The following is a 22,108-nucleotide window of genomic DNA, read 5'->3' on the forward strand; positions in this document are numbered from 1 at the left end:
GTATTTTTTTATTAGACTCCGGTGTATATAAATTCTAGTTTCCTTCTGTAGCTTGTGACTTATGATGTTTTGGGTTTTGGAAAGACTGTGTATTTATAGGGTATTGGCTATTGTACACGTCGAGCGGCATTGTTACTAGTAATTCAGTTATCCATTGCTGTTAGTTGCCAAGTTTTACTTTCGTTTTATTATTTTTCGTAATTTGTTAGGCTTACCTAGTCGTCGAGACTAGGTGCCGTCACGACGTTATACAAATGGAGTTTGGGTCGTGACACATACCTTGAAGTCCCATTCCTTAATTCATGTTATCACTATTTAGTCTTTCGGACAACATTGTATTTGACTCAAATCTCGTATTTAGCACTTTACAGAGCTCATGCACTCGGTGACACCAGATTTTGGGGTGGATTTAAGTTGTATTGATATTTAGACTTCAGTGATTTATATTATTCTGCATTTGAGATTATTTAGTACCGTTATTGAATTTTGCTTATGCATATTAGTTGTTGGCTTGCCTAGCAAGCAGTGTTAGGCGTCATCACGGTTCCAGTGGAATTTATGATCGTGACAAAACTTTTTGAAAAATAAGTTGATCATACTTCTTTAAAATATTTTTTGAATTTTTATTCCGTCATACCATATAGAAGCTGACGAAATGTGAAAGGGTGACCGAGTTGATTGAGCAGGAGATCCCCAAATGGGAGGTCGCAGGTTCGAAACCCCCTGCATGCTTTCTCGGTCGAGCTTGTTGCATGAGCTTGTCTAGTGGGGTTTACCTCTTCAGCGTAGATTGCAAGTTATTGCATTGAAGCGAGATTTACCTGGAGCGCACCCGAAAAATAGCTGCTGCGAGTTCCCTAGTTTACAAAAATATATGAAATTTATAATATTGAAAAATAAAATAAATTACCTGGTAGTATATATTAAAAGAATAAAATAAGTAAGTAACGTAGTAACATAAACATTTTTATCCTGTTAGCACATATAACTTCAAACTCTTTCCTAAATTACATGATTACGATGAGACGCAAATAAATCCACACGAACTTCCCATGGACACTTTGGTGAACATAACATTTCCAAGAATGGTTAACATTTGAGATTATTTGTTTCGTTTTAAATCATGAAATCGACTACCACAGTTTGAATTAATTGTCATTTATTATTGATTCAAAATTAACCGCTTTTATCCAAGAAGAATGTAAATATTAGTTTTAAAAAGGTGATTTCTCATCTGATGTTGAAACTAGTTCCCGAGATCGTATTTAAATTGAAGGAAATATGAGAGTTTGATTATTTATCTGACTTTGACACTTGGAATTTTTTCTTCAGCTATCGTGATCAAATTCTTTTTTTTCATTAAGAGTTATTCCATTTGTATTAAGTCTTGTCTCATTCATATATGTCATACCCTTTATTTTTCCAACTTTTCTTGTTCCCCAACACTTATTCATTTCTTAAGCCTTAGAACATCATTTCTAGATGACCATTTTGACATAACGTGCTTCAAATATAATCTAATGAATACACACGGAGAGATCGAGATATTACAAATACATATGAAATACAATATTAAGAAATGTATATATTGGAGACATCATATACTAAAAGACATGTTAGTCCCGCCAATATTGATGTATTTGTAAATAATAATTCTGCAAAATATAAGTTAACGTAATAAAACAGTAATTAATTCGAGCCCACTGAATTCACATTGTTTCCTTAAGGAATTTAATCCCCTCCTAGTACCCAAGGTAATGGATTATTTCCTCCCAGGATAGAACGAATCACACACTGGTGTAGCGGTACTTCAAACCCCAGTGTTTCAGCGAACACAAAGTTCGGTAGCAAATCACTTTTACAGTTGCTTTGTTTGAAGTTAAAACAATGCAGAACGAAGGAGCAGAAACTCAGAAAATCGTATGGAAATGCTGAGAGGAAGGAGTGCAATGTATAGCCAAATCTGTTGAGCGATTTTCAGTTTGTTGGTCTTGTGTGTTGTGTGTGTCTTTCTTCAACAGCTGCTGCACATATATATAGCAGCCAGTGTTGAAGAAGACCAATCGTCCACCCTCCATGGTGGAGCAAGCATTAGCTTGTTTGTGGAGCAAGCACATTCATGGTGGGAAGAGCATTAGGCGGCTACCAAATGGTCAATACACGGATTGAAAAATATCCGTTACAAATGCGGATAATCTTACGTTAATATTTACTATTAACAAATAAATTTGGTCCAAAAAATTAATCAATCAATCATTTGACCAAATCCAAATCCAAATCCAAATCCAAATCCAAAGCCGAAGCCGAAGCCGAAGCCGAAGCCGAAGCCGAAGCCGAAGCCGTAGCCGTAGCCGAAGCCGAGCCGAGCGAGCGACGACGACGACGGCGCAAGGCTTGCTTTCTTCTTAACTCTTTAAGAGCTACAAGAAGAGCAATTATATATATACCCATCAAAAATCTTTTCCTCTTCCAATATGGGACAATGTCTCATTGTCAAGAGGGGAAAACTTAAAATTTTACTCAAAATTTCATTTTCCCTCCATTTTCCATTCACCCTCATTTTAAGACTATTTCATCTTAAAAACAAAACCTCAACAATCCCCACATGAATGGGGAATGGCTATATCACGGAAGTATGCATGGAAAAACTGTGTGATTTACAAGCAAGGATTAATCGCATCTGGATAAGTAGGTTTTCCTTTGAACTTTCCGTAGTAAACTTATGTCGGATATACTCGGTCAATCGGTAGATTTGATATCTTTGAACCGTCGATCTTTGGTGTATACCTAGACAACCATAAGTCACACAATCAACCCTTAACCGTCTTTGGTTCTCATTGTTGTGTTCGTTTCAGCCATGAACACCGCCTGGTTTCATAAGTGCGTAGAGAACTGGCCTTACAAAGTTCTCCTTGAAGCGGCTAACACTTCACACTTACATAGGTGATTCCTAAACGTGTCATCCTGTAGATACACTATTTGATATACCCTGTATCAAATTTAGAAATCATTAAAAAGCCTTAATGCTTTATCCTTAGTACTGAACATTGTCTCATCACGAGAACGGACTAAAATTTTATTTGACAATGTTGAACCGTCATTAATGACTTTGTTTGTTCTCCTTGAACCTAGATCTTAGGATCTCCAGTCTTCTAGGTAGAGTTACCACCACAATGACTTATTCTCGGCCATAGCCCCATTCCCCTTGATGATTTCTCAACTATCTCTCTAGTTAGGCCTTTTGTAAGTGGATCTGACACATTATCACTTGACTTTACATAGTCAATCGTGATAATTCCTCTAGAGAGTAATTGCCTAACGGTTTTATGTCTTCATCGTATATGACGAGATTTACCATTATACATAACGCTCCCAGCTCTTCCAATAGCCGCTTGACTATCATAATGTATGCATATTGATGCCAACGGTTTGTGCCAAAATGGAATGTCTTCCAAGAAATTCCGGAGCCATTCAGCTTCTTCACCGGCTTTATCTAAGGCTATGAATTCAGCCTCCATTGTAGAGCGGGCAATACATGTTTGTTTGGACGACTTCCAAGATACCGCTCCTCCACCAATAGTGAATACATATCCACTTGTGGACTTAGAATCAGTTGAACCGGTGATCCAATTTGCATCACAGTATCCCTCAATCACCGCAGGGAAATTACTGTAGTGCAATTCAAAGTTTTGGGTATGTTCTAAATATCCCAAAACTCGTTTCATTGCCATCCAATGAGATTGGCCTGGATTGCTCGTATATCGACTCAGTTTACTTATAGCACAAGCTATATCTGGTCGTGTACAATTCATGATATACATTAAGCATCCCAACACACGAGCATAATCCAATTATGATATGCTTTGGCCTTTGTTCTTTGCTAATGCAAGATTCACGTCAATTGGAGTCTTTGCAACTTTAAAGCCCAAGTGCTTGAATTTTTCAAGTACTGTCTTAATATAATGAGATTGTGACAATGCCAGACCTTGAGGAGTCTTATGGATCTTAATTCCTAGAATTAAATCAGCAACTCCCAAGTCTTTCATATCAAACTTGCTATTGAGCATACGCTTAGTAGCATTTATGTTGGCAATGTCATTACTCATTATCAGCATATCATCCACATATAGGCAAACAATGACTATGTGATTTGGAACATTTTTAATGTACACACATTTATCACATTCATTTATCTTAATACCATTTGACAACATTGTTTGGTCAAATTTCGCATGCCATTGTTTAGGTGCTTATTTTAGTCCGTAAAGAGACTTAACAAGTCTACATACCTTCTTTTCTTTACCTGGAACCACAAACCCTTCAGGTTGTTCCATGTAAATTTCTTCCTCCAACTCTCCATTTAAGAAGGCCGTCTTAACATCCATTTGATGAATTTCAAGACCATACACTGCAGCTAATGCTACTAACATCCGTATGGACGTAATTCTTGTAACTGGAGAGTATGTATCAAAGTAGTCTAGACCTTCTCGTTGTCTATACCCTTTGACTACGAGCCTTGCCTTGAATTTATCAATAGTGCCATCATCTTTGATTTTTCTCTTAAAAATCCATTTAGAACCCAAAGGTTTATTTCCAGGAGGAAGATCAACCAATTCCCATGTATGGTTGTTCAATATGGATTCTATTTCACTATTGACTGCCTCTTTCCAAAACAATGATTCCGAAGAAGTCATAGCTTCTTTAAATGTTTGAGGCTCATTCTCCAATAAGAAAGTCACAAAATCTGGTCCAAATGAAGTAGACGTTCTTTGACGTTTACTACGTCTTGGATCCTCCTGATTACATGTACTTTCTTTTGTTTCTTCTCGAGGTCATTTAGATCCTTCACCAAACGACTCACATTCCTTTTTATACGGATATATATTTTCAAAGAACTCAGCATTATCTGATTCTATAACCGTATTATTATGAATGTCGGGATTTTCTGATTTATGAACCAGAAATCGATATGCTTTACTATTTGTCGCATATCCTATGAAAACACAATCAACGGTTTTCGGTCCTATCTTTACCCTTTTGGGTTTAGGAACTTGCACTTTTGCCAAACACCCCCACACTTTAAAGTAATTCAAGTTGGGCTTCCTTCCTTTCCATTTTTCATATGGAATGGATTGTGTTTTGCTATGGGGCACTCGATTTAATATTCGATTAGCCGTAAGAATGGCTTCCCCACAAGTTCTGTGGCAAACCAGAACTTATCAACAACGCATTCATCATCTCCTTTAATGTGAGATTCTTTCTTTCCGCAATCCCATTAGATTAGGGCGTGTAAGGGGCTGTTGTTTGATGAATAATTCCATATTCTAAACATATTTCTTCAAAAGGAGATTCATATTCACCACCCCTATCACTTCTTATCATTTTTACTTTCTTGTTAAGTTGCGTTTCAACTTCATTTTTGTATTGCCTGAATGCGTCTATTACTTCATCTTTACTATTCAGTAAGTAAACATAGCAATATCGAGTACTATCGTCAATAAAAATTATGAAATACTTCTTTCCACCGCGAGATGGTATTGACTTCATGTCACAAATATCTGTGTGAATTAAGTCTAAAGGATTTGAATTCCTTTCAACTGACTTATAAGGATGTTTAACATACTTAGATTCCACACATGTTTGACATTTTAATTTTTCGCATTCAAACTTGGGCAGTACTTCCAAGTTAATCATTTTTCGCAAGGTTTTATAATTGACATGACCCAAACATACATGCCATAAATTATTTGACTCAAGTAAGTAAGAAGAAGCTGAAATATTATTATTGTTTTCCACAACCATTACATTCAGATTGAAAAGGCCCTCGGTGAGGTAACCTTTTCCTACAAATATTTCATTCTTACTAATGACAACCTTGTTGGACACAAAAATGCACTTAAAACCGTGCTTAACAAGAAGTCCAGTAGAGACTAAATTTGGGAACATGAAGGACATTGTTCAAAGTCATGACCTTGCCAGAAGTTATTTTCAGAAATATCTTCCCATATCCTTCAACTTTTGTTGTTGAAGCATTTCCCATATAAACTGTCTCTCCGGGTCCAGCAGGAGCATAAGTAGCAAAAGCTTCTCTAACTGCACAAACATGGCGAGTGGCTCCTGAATCAAACCACCACAGTTTAGGATTTCCCACCAAGTTACATTCAGAAAGCATGGCACACAAGTTATCAACATCACCATGGTTTACTACCATGTTTGCTTGACCCCTTTTCTTGTCTTTCTTCGGAGCACGACACTCCGTAGATTTATGTTCGATTTTTCCACAGTTGTAGCAGTTTCCACTGAACCGCTTCTTGCTTGGGTTGTATTTCGGACCAGAAGCCTTCTTCCTCTTTTTGTTAGCTTCAACAATATTTGCTCCCATTATTGTTGAATTTCCATGGCCTCTCCTTTCAGCAACTTTATTGTCCTCTTCGATTCTCAACCGAACAATGAGATCTTCAAGGGACATTTCCTTTCGTTTGTGTTTCAAATAATTTTTGAAGTCCTTCCACAACGGAGGCAACTTCTCAATCATTGCTGCTACTTGGAATGCTTCGTTGATGACAAGACCTTCAGCAAGTAGATCATGAATAATCACTTGCAATTCCTGGACTTGGGTAATAACAGACTTGCTATCTACCATTTTGTAGTCCAAAAATTTTGCGGCAACGAATTTCTTCATCCCGGCATCTTCAGTTTTATATTTCTTTTCAAGCGCATTCCACAATTCTTTTGACGTCTCCACGCTACTGTATACATTATACAGATTATCATCCAGTCCGCTAAGAATATAATTCTTGCATAAAAAATCAGAATGCTTCCACGCTTCAATCACGAGAAAGCGTTCATTCTCTGGAGTTTTATCTGGCAGATCAGGAACATCTTCCTTGATGAACTTCTGTAGACATAACGTAGTTAAGTAGAAGAACATCTTCTGCTGCCAGCGCTTGAAATCAATCCCGGAAAACTTTTCGGGTTTTTCTGCCGGTGCCAATGCCAGTGTTCGGCTTGTCGATGCGTTGGCAGTCACCATCGGAACAGCTTGGTTTTCGCTTTCAGTCGTCATTTTTCTGTAAAAGAATGACACAAACAAACGTTTAATAAACGTTTTTAAACTGGAGTAAAAATCACGTAGATTTTAATCTTCCAACAAAACGCCACGAAGGCTTTACTCTCCAAAACGGGAGTACACAAAACCACAAAGGTTTTAGTTTGCAGAATAATAAGAATAACACAAATACAGAAATAAATATTAAATTCCTTAAGAATGTTAGTCCCGCCAATATTGATGTATTTGTAAATAATAATTCTGCAAAATATAAGTTAACGTAATGAAACAGTAATTAATTCGAGCCCACTGAATTCACAGTGTTTTCTTAAGAAATTTAATCCCCTCCTAGTACCCAAGGTAATGGATTATTTCCTCCCAGGATAGAACGAATCATACACTGGTGTAGCGGTACTTCAAACCCCAGTGTTTCAGCGAACACAAAGTTCGGTATCAAATCACACTTACAGTTGCTTTGTTTGAAGTTAAAACAATGCAGAACGAAGGAGCAGAAACTCAGAAAATCGTATGGAAATGCTGAGAGGAAGGAGTGCAATGTATAGCCAAATTTGTTGAGCGATTTTCATTTTGTTAGTCTTGTGTGTTGTGTGTGTCTTTCTTCAACAGCTGTTGCACATATATATAGCAGCCAGTATTGAAGAAGACCAATCGTCCACCCTCCATGGTGGAGCAAGCATTAGCTTGTTTGTGGAGCAAGCACATTCATGGTGGGAAGAGCATTAGGCAGTTACCAAATGGTCAATACACGGATTGGAAAATATCCGTTACAAATACGGATAATCTTACCGAAGCCGAAGCCGAAGAGCGACGACGACGACGGCGCGAGGCTTGCTTTCTTCTTAACTCTTTAAGAGCTACAAGAAGAGCAATTATATATATACCCACCAAAAATCTTTTCCTCTTCCAATATGGGACAATGTCTCATTGTCAAGAGGGGAAACTTAAAATTTTACTCAAAATTTCATTTTTCCTCCATTTCCCATTCACCCTCATTTTAAGACTATTTCATCTTAAAAACAAAATCTCAACAAGACATACTAATATAATATAATTAATAGAAATTATTGGGAGTACATGCAGTACATACCATCATTGAAACAAAATACTAAAAACAAAAAAACAAAAAAATAAAGCACATGCCAATAATATAAATGTAAAATTTAATGTTTTTTTGGTATCTTGATATGATTCATTCACGAAGCATTAGGTGCGTTATTTGTATTCTTTGGAGAGACTTGTGACGAGGATGAAGCTTCATTTTCTAGCCGCACCAAACGGCTCTTTAGTTTAAAGACAGTGACATTCAACCAAGCTTCAAATTTGGCCACTTCATCTGCATTGAGTTTGTCAATAGACTCCCACCAACCTATTTGTCTAGTCGCATTAATTTGGTCAAGTAAAAGCATTTGATCAATCGCAGCTTTTTCTCTTGTATCATATTCTTTAAGCATATTGATGCTTTGGTTGATATTGTTTCGAGCATGACTAGCAATAACTTGTGCATTGTCACTTAATTCTACACTAGGATTCGTGAGAATCTTTTGGCGCCCCGTAGTCTTCTTATCCTCCATTGCTAAAAGATATAAAATAAAGTCTACTGATCAATTGTTTTCAAGAATGTGCTTATAAGAAATGAAGTATCATGAGTATTTATATACAAGAATTAAGAATTTCTTCATTATGGTAAGGGAATTTCTAACCAAATTGCAATTGGAAGTAATATTTTCAGCATTTTGAACATTATAGTAGAAAATTTAAATTATTGATAGTTAAAATATGATTTGCATATCAGTAACATCAATCAAATCTAAAATTTTAAGTTAAAAAGGTAAATGGTTTTAATATACTTAATGAAATTTACTAAATAGTTATTAACAATTGTGAACATCATTTACCAACCAAAGTCTTCCAAATCTTTTATAGCAACTAAATCAAATTCTCTAATTGTACAAACAGAAATAAATTTACCATTTAACTTAAAAATAAGAAATTGTACCAATGTACTTATGGAAATTCATTGAGTGCTCGTAGACCAGAGTCAATATAATTAGTAGAGATATAAACTATATCAAAGTTTTTTAAATTTTAAACATAAAGAGATCCTTAACAAGGATTAACATCAATATAATGAAATTACCTTGAATATAATTGGAAATTTAATTTGAATAGTAAATTTTTAATGAATAACAATAATGAAATCAGACTCTCAACATGCATTAATTGTAACTAGATCTGAAATTTAACTTGTATTAGAAATTATTTTAATGTGCTTACAGAAGTAACTCTGAATGTAGCTAAAACAGATCGAAAAACTTTCAGATTTTACGATTAAATTTTTTCGGAAAAGCATTTACATCAATAAAAAAATGAATCTTAATTTGAAAAGGAAAATGTTAAATATTACAAAGATGGACACAAATTGCATATACTAAAAAGTTCTTAAATTTATAAAATCAAATTAGTTAAAATATCTCCACCATATATCACGCGAAATGCTAAAAGTTTCATTACTAGAGAACCTAATATTGGTACTCAACTTTTAAAAAATTGAGTAACATCAATATTCAAATTTAATTGAAGCATCACATTACCAATAACATTATAAAGAGGTGAATTAATAAGCTAGTCCAAATAAAATTATATAATTAAACTGTAAATTCAATTACTTCTACATTAATGGGACTAAAAAGTTAAAAATTCCATTTATGGTGATTGATTGTAAAGACATCCTTATCTTAGGATTAATAGATATACCTAGTTTAATTAGAAAAACAATTGCAAATTCTATGAAAAATTGCTATTCATTGGATCTGGAAATCGTATTAAATCACAAAAGGGACTTGAATAAAATCATTGTTTTACAAAGAACACAAATCTATTGTTTAAAGTTTTGATAGGATGTCGTAAAAGTTCTTAATCTTAGAAGATCCAAGTGAAACAAAAACTAATATTAAAAAGTAAAAAAGAGAGACTTGTACATTATGTATATATGAATAAATAATGAAAACGTCGTTCGCACGCACCTGGGAAATTAATAAGATATTTTGATCTTTCAGGCTGCAAAAGATAACAAACTTTATGATAAATATGTCTTCTTATCATCGCTTTCTTGTTTGCAGGTATGAACGGCTTCCTGAGATCAAGTAAAAAAATTTAGAATGAGCAAAATTTAAAATTATCTTGAATAATGTGAAGGAAAAAGTATAACTTCAACTTTATTCTCTTGAATAATGCGCATTTTATTAACGCTTAAGGGGAAGAAGTGATTTTTATAGTTACAAATATACAGTTAATCAATGATTAATTAGCAGACAACTGTATATATTTACTATTAAAATTAACACAATGTATCTTATATCGGATTACAAAAGAGTCAACATATTTATGTCATTCTTATTGAAATTGATGTTCTTGGTAGGCTCGTGAAGTAACTCCCTATATATAGTTAGAATACTAGTATAACGACCCGACTTGTCGTTTTAAGAATTTATGCCTCGTTCATTGACTTAAGGTCTCGAGCAGTTTCGTAATATGTATTATGACCCGCGGGTGTGGTCGGGTTTGATTTTAGGAAGATTCGGGATTAAATTGAAAGAATAATTCTCATTTTTGAAGCTTAAATGAAAAGAGTTGACCAGAGTTGAACTTTTGAGTAAACGACCCCAGAATAGAGTTTTGATTATTTCAATAGTTTCGTATGGTGATTTTGGACTTAGGAGTATGTCCGAAAAATTATTTGGAAGCTCGTAGTTAAATTAGGCTTGAAATGGCGAAAATATGAAGTTTAAATTGGAAGTTTGACCGGGGGAGTTGACTTTTTGATATCGGGGTCGAAATCCAGTTCTGAAAATTTTTATAGGTCTGTTATGTCATTTTTGACTTGTGTGCAAAATTTGAGGTCAATCGGACTTGATTTGATAGGTTTCGGCATCGAATGTAGAACTTGAAATTTCTTAGTTTCATTAAACTTGAATTAGGGTATGATTCGTGGTTTTAGCGTTGTTTGATGTGATTTGAGGTTTCTACTAAGTCCGTAATATATTTTGAGACTTGTTGGTATGTTCGGACGGGGTCCCGAGTGGCTCGGGTGAGTTTCAGAAAGGGTCACTGGTATCAAAAGGCAAGAATTTCCTTTCATGTATCTAGGTCGTCCCATATTTTACTCGAGGAGAAAGATGGAGTACTATCAAGGTTTGATCACTAAAGTACTGGACAAATTACAAGCATGAAAGGGGAAGTTGCTTTCTATAGGTGGCAGAGCAGTCTTGATTGCTCATGTACTGCAGAGTATGCCCATACACTTGCTCTCAGCAGTCAATCCTCCTAACTATGTTATAAAGAAGTTGCACAAAATATTTGCATAGTTTTTCTGGTGCAGTTCAGTAGGAGGCAGTCGCAGGCACTGGGCATCTTGGAACACATTGTGTATGCCATATACTGAAGGTGGAATTGTCTTTAGACCTTTGCACGATGTATCTAAGGCACTGTTCTGTAAAGCATGGTGGAACTATCGAACCAAGCCAAGTTTGTGGAGCTCATTTATGAACCAGAAATATTGTAAGAAAATGAACTCAGTGATTGTGTCATGGAGGAAAGGATCTCATGTATGGCGGAAGATGATAGAGTGTAGGGATTTAATCGAGCACCAAATAAAATGGCATCCAAAGATGGGATCGTCACTCTTTTGGTATGACAACTGGATAGGTCTAGGGGCATTGTACTTCATTATTCCACAAGATATTGGGATTGATGAGTCCATTCACAATGTATGGGATGTGGTCAAATAGGGTTGTTGGAATGTAGATAAATTGCTGGAGTTACTACCTGAGGAGTATGCTATGCATATTGTGGAAAACATCAAGCCACCTTCTGTAAATGAGGCACTTGATGTGCCTTACCGGATGTTGGAATCTAGAGGTTATTTAAGTGTTGGAACTGCATGGGAGTATTTGAGAAGAAGAGATGAACCAAGGGTGGCGTACAAGATGATTTGGGTGAAGGGTCTTCCATTCAAAATTGCATTCTTCATTTGGAAAGTTTGGAAGGCAAAACTGCCTCTAGATGACTTCATGAGGAGGCTGAAATATTTTATGCCCCCTAAATGCTGGTGCTGCACATAGCCCAAGGAAGAAACTCTTCAGCATTTGTTCTTCAATTCAGAGACTGCAAGAGATGTTTGGATATATTTTCTATCGAGGGCAGGTATCATGCTATCACCAAATGTTGGACTGTCAAGGTGTGCGATTAACTCAAACCAATTATGCAGGCTTTACCTTCCTGTGAAGTATGAGAATTATGGAAGAGAAGGAATAGCATGAAATATGGTGATGCTGTCTCAACTAGTCGTGTTATATACCAAGTTTCATCGACTCTTCAAGCACTTGTGAAAGTAAGGAAACCAGGAGTGCATAACGTCCCACATAAATGGCATGAACTATTAGCAATGATGGAGAACTATACACCTAGATTAAAGGTTGACAAAGTGCTTTGGGAATTCCCAGGAGAAGGCTGGATTAAAGTGAACACAGATGGTGCTTCGAGAGGGAATCCTGGAAGGAGTGCAATTGGATATTGTATAAGGGATGAATGTGGTAATATTGTGTTTGCATTAGGGAAGGAGATAAATAAAACTATAAATACTGAAGTAGAGGCAGTGGATATTGTAAAAGCACTGAGATTTTGTAGATTGCAGCAGTACTCCCAGGTGTGTATTCAGACTGATTCAATTCTTATGAAGAAAATTATGGATGGACTGTGGAAGCCACCTTGGTGTATAGCTGATCATGCGGAGGAGATTGTGTAGTTGTTTGAAGGGAGCAACTATGTGGTGTCGCACATCTTTAGAGAAGGGAATAAATTGGCTAACCATCTTGCCAATTAAGCATTAGATACTGGTGACATTGAATGCCAAGATTTTTGGTAACTTGATATTCAAGGAAGAAGGATAGTGAATGAAGATAAGTTGCAATGTCCATATTTGAGGGTAAAGGTCGCCAAGAACTAAGGAGTGAAGTGCTAAGGAGGGGCAGGAGACAAGAGTTTTTACTCGATCAACATATTCAAATTCTAAGGGAGGAGGCTATGTTGATCACAAATTTTACTAACATTGTTTTCTATTTTGCAGGAAAAGCTACTGTATCTATGCTCTATTCTTTGAGGAACTCCCAGTTGGTTGTATTAGTACTTAGTACTCATTCCACTGGGAGGGAATTGAAGATATGCACAAGCGTAGCAGTAAGGAGGATCACATTGATGAGCACACTGTTGCACAGAATTTGTGTGTTCTACAGTTGCTTTAGGCAATTGAATTTGGGTATAAATGGGGTGTTATGGAATGCGAGACAAATACAGTGTGACATCTCAAAGACACAGGAAATAAGATCCATGAGAATTCAATTGGATAATCAATGGAAACCACTCGCAAAGTTCATTCAAAAATATTGGTTTGGCTGTGTATAACTCTGGTGCACGGGGAAAAATGTGACATTACTGTGGCTATGCCTTATCTATTGATAAACCTTTAATTGGTGGTATTAATACACAGTACTCATTCCATTAAGGAGAAGTCATGGTTAAGCACAAGCATAACGGCTAACAAAGAACACGACCAGCAGGAGCAAGAAAATGACGAGTATATGCAAGAAAATGACGAGCTACCCTGTTTTAGGATGTGCATAAACTCATACTGCGGCTGGTTTGATTTTGGAGACTTAATCTGTGAGAGCTATGACAACATAGTAAAAGGAAGTTGTTGCACAACTATATGGCTCGAGCAGGAGCTATATAACAAACTGGAATTTCGGCTCCAAATCTGGAATGCAATCATACTTGTATCGAATAGAAGTGTGCATTGGCAATATTTGATCTTTGCAAATAACTACAGAATACCACACGTAATAAGCACCAAACAGTGCAACACCACCATTGTGCAAAAATACTAGACTGTAGCTTCTACAGAGGATACAATTGTTTCTGTGTTATTTTATGACAAGGCAGGTGTTATACTAATTTGTTCAAATCAAAAGAAAGAAATCATTGGGTGAAATTGGTGTGGCAGATGCAACGGTACTGAAATACGAAGAAATAGCGACGCAACAATCATACAACAAGGCAGTGTCAATTAGACCGCTGAAGAATGGGCCATGTTCGACTGAATGTTTGGACTACATGTGCTGGGAAGACTTGGTTATGAGTTTACTGGACGCACAATGAGAGAATTCAAGGACGATGCAGCACACACGTACACGTTCGAAGAACAAGCTGTACTATTTTTTGCACAACTATCAACTGCCTCTGTTATTACGTAGTATACAACAAGTGCACACAATTGGAAGATATCACTACACTCCTCAGCAACTTCAATGGACTATTCGACCTGTTGTACTTATACTGTGGAGCTGATTTTTCAATCACTGAATGCGCTAGATATGGCACTTCTAATCCTTGAGATGAGTCATGGCCACGTAGCTGAGTTTTGTACAAACTGTACCACAGAAAAATGGATTGCAACCAAAGAAAACAAGTATTCTTTACAAACAAAGTTGCAGGAGGTTTTCAGCCCCAATGTGAAGATGTTCGTAATGATTTGCTTGATTCGGCAACATTTGGACGTTCCAAATTACTACCTTCTTAGTTCGCATTTACTATCACGCTACTCCTACATTGTATTTCGTAGTAGTAGCCATTAGTTTTCTTTTATTATTTTTTGTCTGATTTATTTGAACAATTTGTAATTTTGGCCCAATATGGGAATTATTAATTAAAATAGCTACTAGGTGTCGCATTCCTTAGCAAGTTCACTGGCTTTCTTGTATAAGCCTGATCGATGTTCAGAGAATATGGTGCTCCGATCTTTGTCCTTCTCTATTTTTGACAATGGAGTCGTTTAGCGCGCTGCAGTATTCTTATCCTCCATTGCTAAATAGTTTTCAAGAAATGTTACTTACAAGAATTAGTATATCATGAGTATTTATACACATATACCAAGAATTTCTTCATAAAGGCAATTGAATTTCTTACCAAATATTGCAATTGGAAGTAAAATTTTCATCATGTTGAAAATTATAGTAGAAATTAAATTATTGATAGTTAAAATATGATTTGCATATCAGTAACGTCAATCAAATCTGAAATTTTAAGTTAAAAAGGTAAATGGTTTTAATATACTTAATGAAATTTACTAAATAGTAATTAACAATTGTGAACATCATTTGATGGAACATCATTTACGAACCAAAGTCTTCCAAATGTTTTATAGAAACTAAATCAAATTCTCTAATTGTACAAACAGAAATAAATTTACCATTTAACTTAAAAATAAAAAATTGTACCAATGTACTTATGGAAATTCATTGAGTGCTCGTAGACCAGAGTCAATATAAGTAGTAGAGATATAAACTATATCAAAGTTTTTTAAATTTTAAACATAAAGAGATCCTTAACAAGGATTAACATCAATATAATGAAATTACCTTGAATATAATTGGAAATTTAATTTGAATAATAAATTTTTAATGAATAACAATAGTGAAATCAGACTCTCAACATGCATTAACTGCAACTAGATTTGAAATTTAACTTGTATTAGAAAATATTTTAATGTGCTTGCCGAAATAAGCCTGGATGTAACTGTCACGACCCAAAATCTATTAAGGTCGTGATGGCGCCAGACACCACTGTCAGGCAAGCCAACAATACAAACTTCACTTAATTAACCAATTAGTATTTTTGAAATCAAAATTTCTTCAATGAAATAATAAAGATAAAACTCATAGAGTAAATGATAAATATTTTTAGCAACTAAATTTCTAAACAATTCACAACCATTCCCAAAATCAGGTGTCATAAGTGCATGAGAATTTACTAGGGAATTAAAAATAAAATACAGCATCTGTCCAGAATAGAAATTAGACAGGAAAATATAATAACTCTGAACGAGACTCTGTTAGCTGCGAATTGTAATATAGAATGCAGCTCACCTATTTCCCCACAATTATTAACCACACCCATGCGCCCACAAGGCTGCTATACATATATGTACTTGAACAATAAAATATGCAGCAAGTGCAGTATGAGTACGAAAACAACGTGTACCCAGTAAGTATCAAGCCTAATCTCGAAGTGGTAGAGACGAGATGGTCGACATTGACACTCATTATGGGTCAATAATATTAAATAATTATGAAATAGAATTATTTATATCAACTGATTCACAGAGTTAACAGTAATTTTATTGACCAGTAGAAATAATTAAATTCCTTCAAATGCAACAATTCTCAATATATTAATTAAATTCCTTCACTTCAAATAAATTTTCAAATTTATCAATTAGTCTCATTTACAGGAATAACAATAATTCTTATCAAGCAGGAATAATAATTCAATAAATTCCAAAGATTTCCAATTTATCAATTAGCTTCACAAGCTGAAATAAACTATTAAAGTATCGTGTAATTATTATTATTAAGCACGATTTCTGCCGAGGACATATGACCCGATCCAGAGTGTCGTGTACACTGCCGAGGGACGTGCGGCACGATCCATCGATGCATCTATCCTGCCGAGGCATTCGGCCCCCTCCACAAGAAAGGAGGACATTTTCTTATGTACCTCCGGAAGGAGAGTATATTTATTATAAGATAAGTTCGGGAGGAAGAACAATTTCTTTTAATAATTAATTAATTTTAAACAGAAAATCAAGCATATGAGATTTTCATCATTTAATATCTTTATCTAACAATTCACAATATATTTATATATATCAATTAATATTAATTAAACAAAAAATACAATTTACACAAGTAATTCATGCTTTGAGTCCTAAACTACCCGGACTTTAGCATTAATAGTAGCTACGTACGGACTCTCGTCACCTCGTGCGTACATAGCCCCGTAATTCGTAACAATTACTTAATTTAATCCCTATGGGGTAATTTTCCCCTCACAAGATTAGACAAGAGACTTACCTCGTCTCAAAGTCTACTTTTCGATTGCCATGTCGCGTTGAATTCTCGATTCGGCGCCGAAAAATCTAAAACTATCCAAATATTGTACAAAATAATTAATATATGCTAAATGATTCGAAATTTATCTATTAAATAAATTACCTTATCCAAAATGATAAAATTCCTAAAATTTACCCCGGGCCCACGTGCTCGGATTCTGAAAATTTTCGGATGAAAACGTTACCCATAATCTCAAGAACATAAATATATAATTTCTACCCAATTCCATAACTATTTTCGTGGTCAAAATCTCATTTTTATAAAAATATAGGTTTTTTACCTAAACCCTTGATTCCTAAGATTTACTAGTTATAATCTACCCATAATCTATGTATTTAACTCAAAGGGTAAAGAATTAACTTACCTCCAGGTTGATAGTTGAAAACTCGTCACAAAGAGCTCTGAAATCGCCCAACAATGGATGAAAAATAGAAAGAAATGGACTCAGTTTTCATCCGTTTTAAGGTTCTACCCAGACAGGTTTTTCGCACCTGCGGAAGGAGTATCGCACATGCGGCTTCCGCACCCGCGGAAATTCCTCGGAGGTGCGCATTTTCCTTCTTTTCCTAGTTCCGCACCTGCGGAAGAAATGCTCGCTTCTGCGCAGGCGCATGTGCGCCCATCCCTTTGCACCTGCGTATTTTTTCGCTTCTGTGCACAAGGCCATCGCACCTGCGGGTTCGCAGGTGCGCCAAATGCTTTGCATCGGTAATGGCTGGGTAGGCTTCTCTCGTTCGCACCTGCGATTGGTGGCTCGCACCTGCGAGTTCACACCTGCGGCTTTCCAAGCGCAGGTGCGATTATGACAGTAGCTGGGAGCTTCAGTCCTTGCTCAATTTTTCAAAATTGGTATGAGCCTCGTCCGGTTAACACTCGGGACCCCGGGGCCCCGCTCGAACATACCAACAGGTTTGAAATCATAAAACAGACTTGCTCGAACTCTCAAAACGCATAAAACAACATCAAATCTAAGAATCATACCCTAAACCAAATTGATTCAAACTTAAGAATTTCAAGTTCTTCAATTTACTTCTAATGCGCCGAAATATACTTAAACTACTCGGAATGACACGAAAATTTGCGTGCAAGTCTTAAATCACTATACGGAACTATTCACAAACTCGGAATTCCAAACGGACTTCAATTACTCAAAATCCTACTCCAAACCAAATTTAAAGAATTTTAAACATTCAAATAGTTGATTTTTACTAATAAGCGTCAAAGCGCTCCCGGGTTATCCAAAACCCGATTCGGACATACGCCCAAGTCCAAAATCATCATACGAACCTATTGAAACCATCAAATCCCGATTTTTCGGGGTCGTTTTCTCAAAATATTGACCGAAGTCAAACTTGTCCATTTAAAGCTAACTTAAGGAACCAAGTGTTCCGATTTCAACTCACACACTTTCAAATCCCGAACCAATCATCCCCGCAAGTCATAAATTATTAAAAACACATACGAGAGGTTTTATTTAGGGGAACGGGGTTCTAACAGTCAAAACGACCGGTTGGGTCATTACATTCTCTCCTACTTAAATATACGTTCGTCTTCGAACATGCTAAGGACTGTTCCGGAGTTGTCCAAAATCACAGTTTAACACTTCGAGCACCTACCCGTGCTACCACACCCAATTGAGCACATTAGTTCTAGCCAATCTGAAGATTCTCCCCTTTATTTAGGCGATTAAGCCTTAGAGCCCAATTCTAACATCCAGAATTCTCCACCATGCCTGTTTCCAATCTACGAACACCGTATCAATCACTACACGATGCACCAATATAGGGTTGCATACCTTGGTTGAATTTAGACCATGCACCGCACCATTCACATGATCATAATATCATCCTCTGATAACAATAGCCGAAATTTCACGAATCTGATATTCACAACACACCTCATGATACATATAATTCCTGTTCCAACTCTTGAACTGCTTCCACGATGGAAGAAATGTGTAGAAATTCATAACCAACTGCTGAGCCAACAAATTATTGAGTTTTCTCCTTCTGACAAGAACTGTTGCCTCATTATGGACCAAATAATAGTATTTGCTTTTTATTATACTTCATATAATCCGATCGTACTGATTCCGGATCCAATAACCTCGTCTCACTTAGTATAAGCTGCTCAGGCAATAAGCCACCTCAGACATGACAAAAAGTCACATATGACGCCACAATAATCTAATAAGCTACATACTCGATTGCGATATATAAGAAAAACGAACTCTGGAAAGGATTACTCAACCCACGTGACTAATTAGACAACTGAAAAGGTGTCATGAACCTTCCTCAGAAAACGGGACAAAAAACACACAAAATAGAATATAGGTGACTGTACTCGACATCACACTGTTGCGGTGTGCAACCCGATCCACACATGATACCCGTGGAGGCGTGCCACCCGATCCGCACAAAAAGAATCTATAAGAAAATACTTACCGAGATACAAAATATCCAAATATCGGACACAAACATGCTCAGTGCATAATATCATCCCTGGAAGGACCGACAGCTCCATACGCTACAAAGCTCAAGCATAACTAAGGTGTGATTATGATCTGAATCTCGAGAGCCATCCTGCTCACATAACACCATCGCTATGCGGAACCTCAACACATAAGAAATTTATCAAGCCGTTTCACAACTCACACGGCACAATATAGTATTACATGAAATAACCGATGACGAAACGACATCCAACATCTGAATACTCCTCCATAGCGAGCGGTGATGCTGAAATGAATACATCCGGCCTGATATAGAGCCCATATTCATATTCAAATCCATCCACAGACCTCAAGCCGATTCTGATCGCATCGATCTAGGCTAATAACCTTTCAAGTATCCATAATAACCCTTTTTCCCATAACATACAAGAATAGCCATCATAACCGGAACAATACTTCTACAGTCGACAACCAAATGAACCGAGCGCCCTCCAGGCATAAAATTCTCGAATCAACGATATTACCACAATCTTTATACTTGGTTTCAATCTTCACTCAATCAAGTGACTACATGTCACTCTTACACAATCTTTCCATGAGATACGCTCCCATGACTTTCCGCACCAGGTAACAAGTCTACACATCCATGCTACTGGTTATACTAATGTTGTAAAGCATATCAAGAATCCACAAATCTATACACCAGGTCTCTTACACCTGACATCGACCTTAGATGATGCCAAAACCAATACTATATTACTTTAAACATCTAAATCCTTTCCCTTCTCATCCGAGCTCATGACATCCTTGTCAACACCGAACCGAAATCTTGAATCCTCAACTTTCGAATTCCATGCTACTTAGTGCACTTAATCATGCAAATGCGCCGGAGTACAAGAATTCCATCATAACTCCCGAACCACTAATAGGGTAAACACTTCATCATATAGAAACCTTCTCTTAACTTATTTCAAGAGAACCATTGCAACATCTGACTGAATTCCCATAACCGCAGAAAATACCGGCCTCAAGTAGTGGTCTACACCACCATAAATCTTCTGGGATCCCTCTACACATAACATGTCATAATACTTGAATTCCTCCAAATAAAATCAATTACGGCGGTCGTCAAGCCTCACATGTACCGCCACAAAACTCATGCATAATTCAATGCGCTGAAGGAACTGATCATTGCCACCATCGTGCCGATTCAACCATTGTTAGCCGATCCGTCTTTTCTCAATTTACTCTCAACCTGCCTTAGAAATAATAATAGCTTCATTCATTACATCACGAACTCAAATCCGTACTCATCCCAAGTGACTTTATTTCACGAGACCACGCTATTTCAAAACTCACTAATTATCTCATATCCCTTCTTGTGCACACTTTTTACATCTTCAACCGGTACACCCATTCTGATACTTCTTTTATGAATCTGAAGTTATTTTCTTCTGTTTCTCTAATGCTACACCACAACCTGAAGATAACGCAGAGTACTCCAAGCCCCGTTTCATAATCTGCTGCAAAAGCTCTATACTCAACCATACTATAGACTCGAGATCCTTAGACACTACACTTTAAATTTTTGAATCCACTAGGACCGTTATTGAGAGTCTCTTGCTCTGACTTGTTCCCAAACATGATCAATTCCAAGGCCCTGCTAGCACATGGACACTTTATCAAGGAAATATTCGACTGTTTCACTTTCTTGTGCATTACATCTACACGAAGCATAAATTCTGAGTCTTCCAAAAACCTGAATATGAATTGATAGGCCAAATATGGCACACATTCCCCAAATACTTTGCTCAAATTACCACTGATGTTTTCTTTCCTTTGTTGCAATGACCCACCAATACACCGATAACCAGAAATGGCACAAGTTGACACTACGCAATCCAATCATAAACGGTGGGACTCTCCCACTTAGCTTGAAGCTACAATTACAAAATTTTTGGAATTCACCGAAATTCTTTCTTTATTGTTGACATGATCCTGCACATGCAACTCGCCAAATTTTCTCAAAATCCTTTTATTAACCTTTAATAAATACTCCGAACCACTAGCCACATTTACATATTAAATCTCTTACTGGGTAGCCAGTAGAATTCTTCGCAGAAGCTTCGTCAATACCACGCAACCGCTAACCTGCTCACAGGAGATAACCCACCTATGGAAACTACATGCTGACATATTCCAATGTCGCTGCACTGGGTGCAATTACTACGAAATCAGTAGATCATCCTGTGTCCGAGCTCATTCACCAGCTGCACCAGTCCGTTCACTCCTCATGGACGTCAACTAGAGGTACGACAATACATTCCAATCCAAAGTCATGTTGTATCCTTCTTCATATCAAGCAACTCCCTCTTGTTGTATCCAATCTTCCTCAATATAGAAGCTAATATTACAACTTAAGTCCGTAGACCTAGTCACTGTCCATTTTACACCCCAAATCACTCCAAACTTTCCTCAAGCCATGTAGTTATCCTACCACGTAACCCATATGCTACTTTGCCACTCTCCCACTTTGGTCAACCATCTCCTTTAAGCAACTACTCTGCTTCTGTTTTCTTACAC

The sequence above is a fragment of the Nicotiana tomentosiformis genome, chromosome 9, assembly GCF_000390325.3.
Source record: "Nicotiana tomentosiformis chromosome 9, ASM39032v3, whole genome shotgun sequence".
Lineage (NCBI taxonomy): Eukaryota > Viridiplantae > Streptophyta > Magnoliopsida > Solanales > Solanaceae > Nicotiana > Nicotiana tomentosiformis.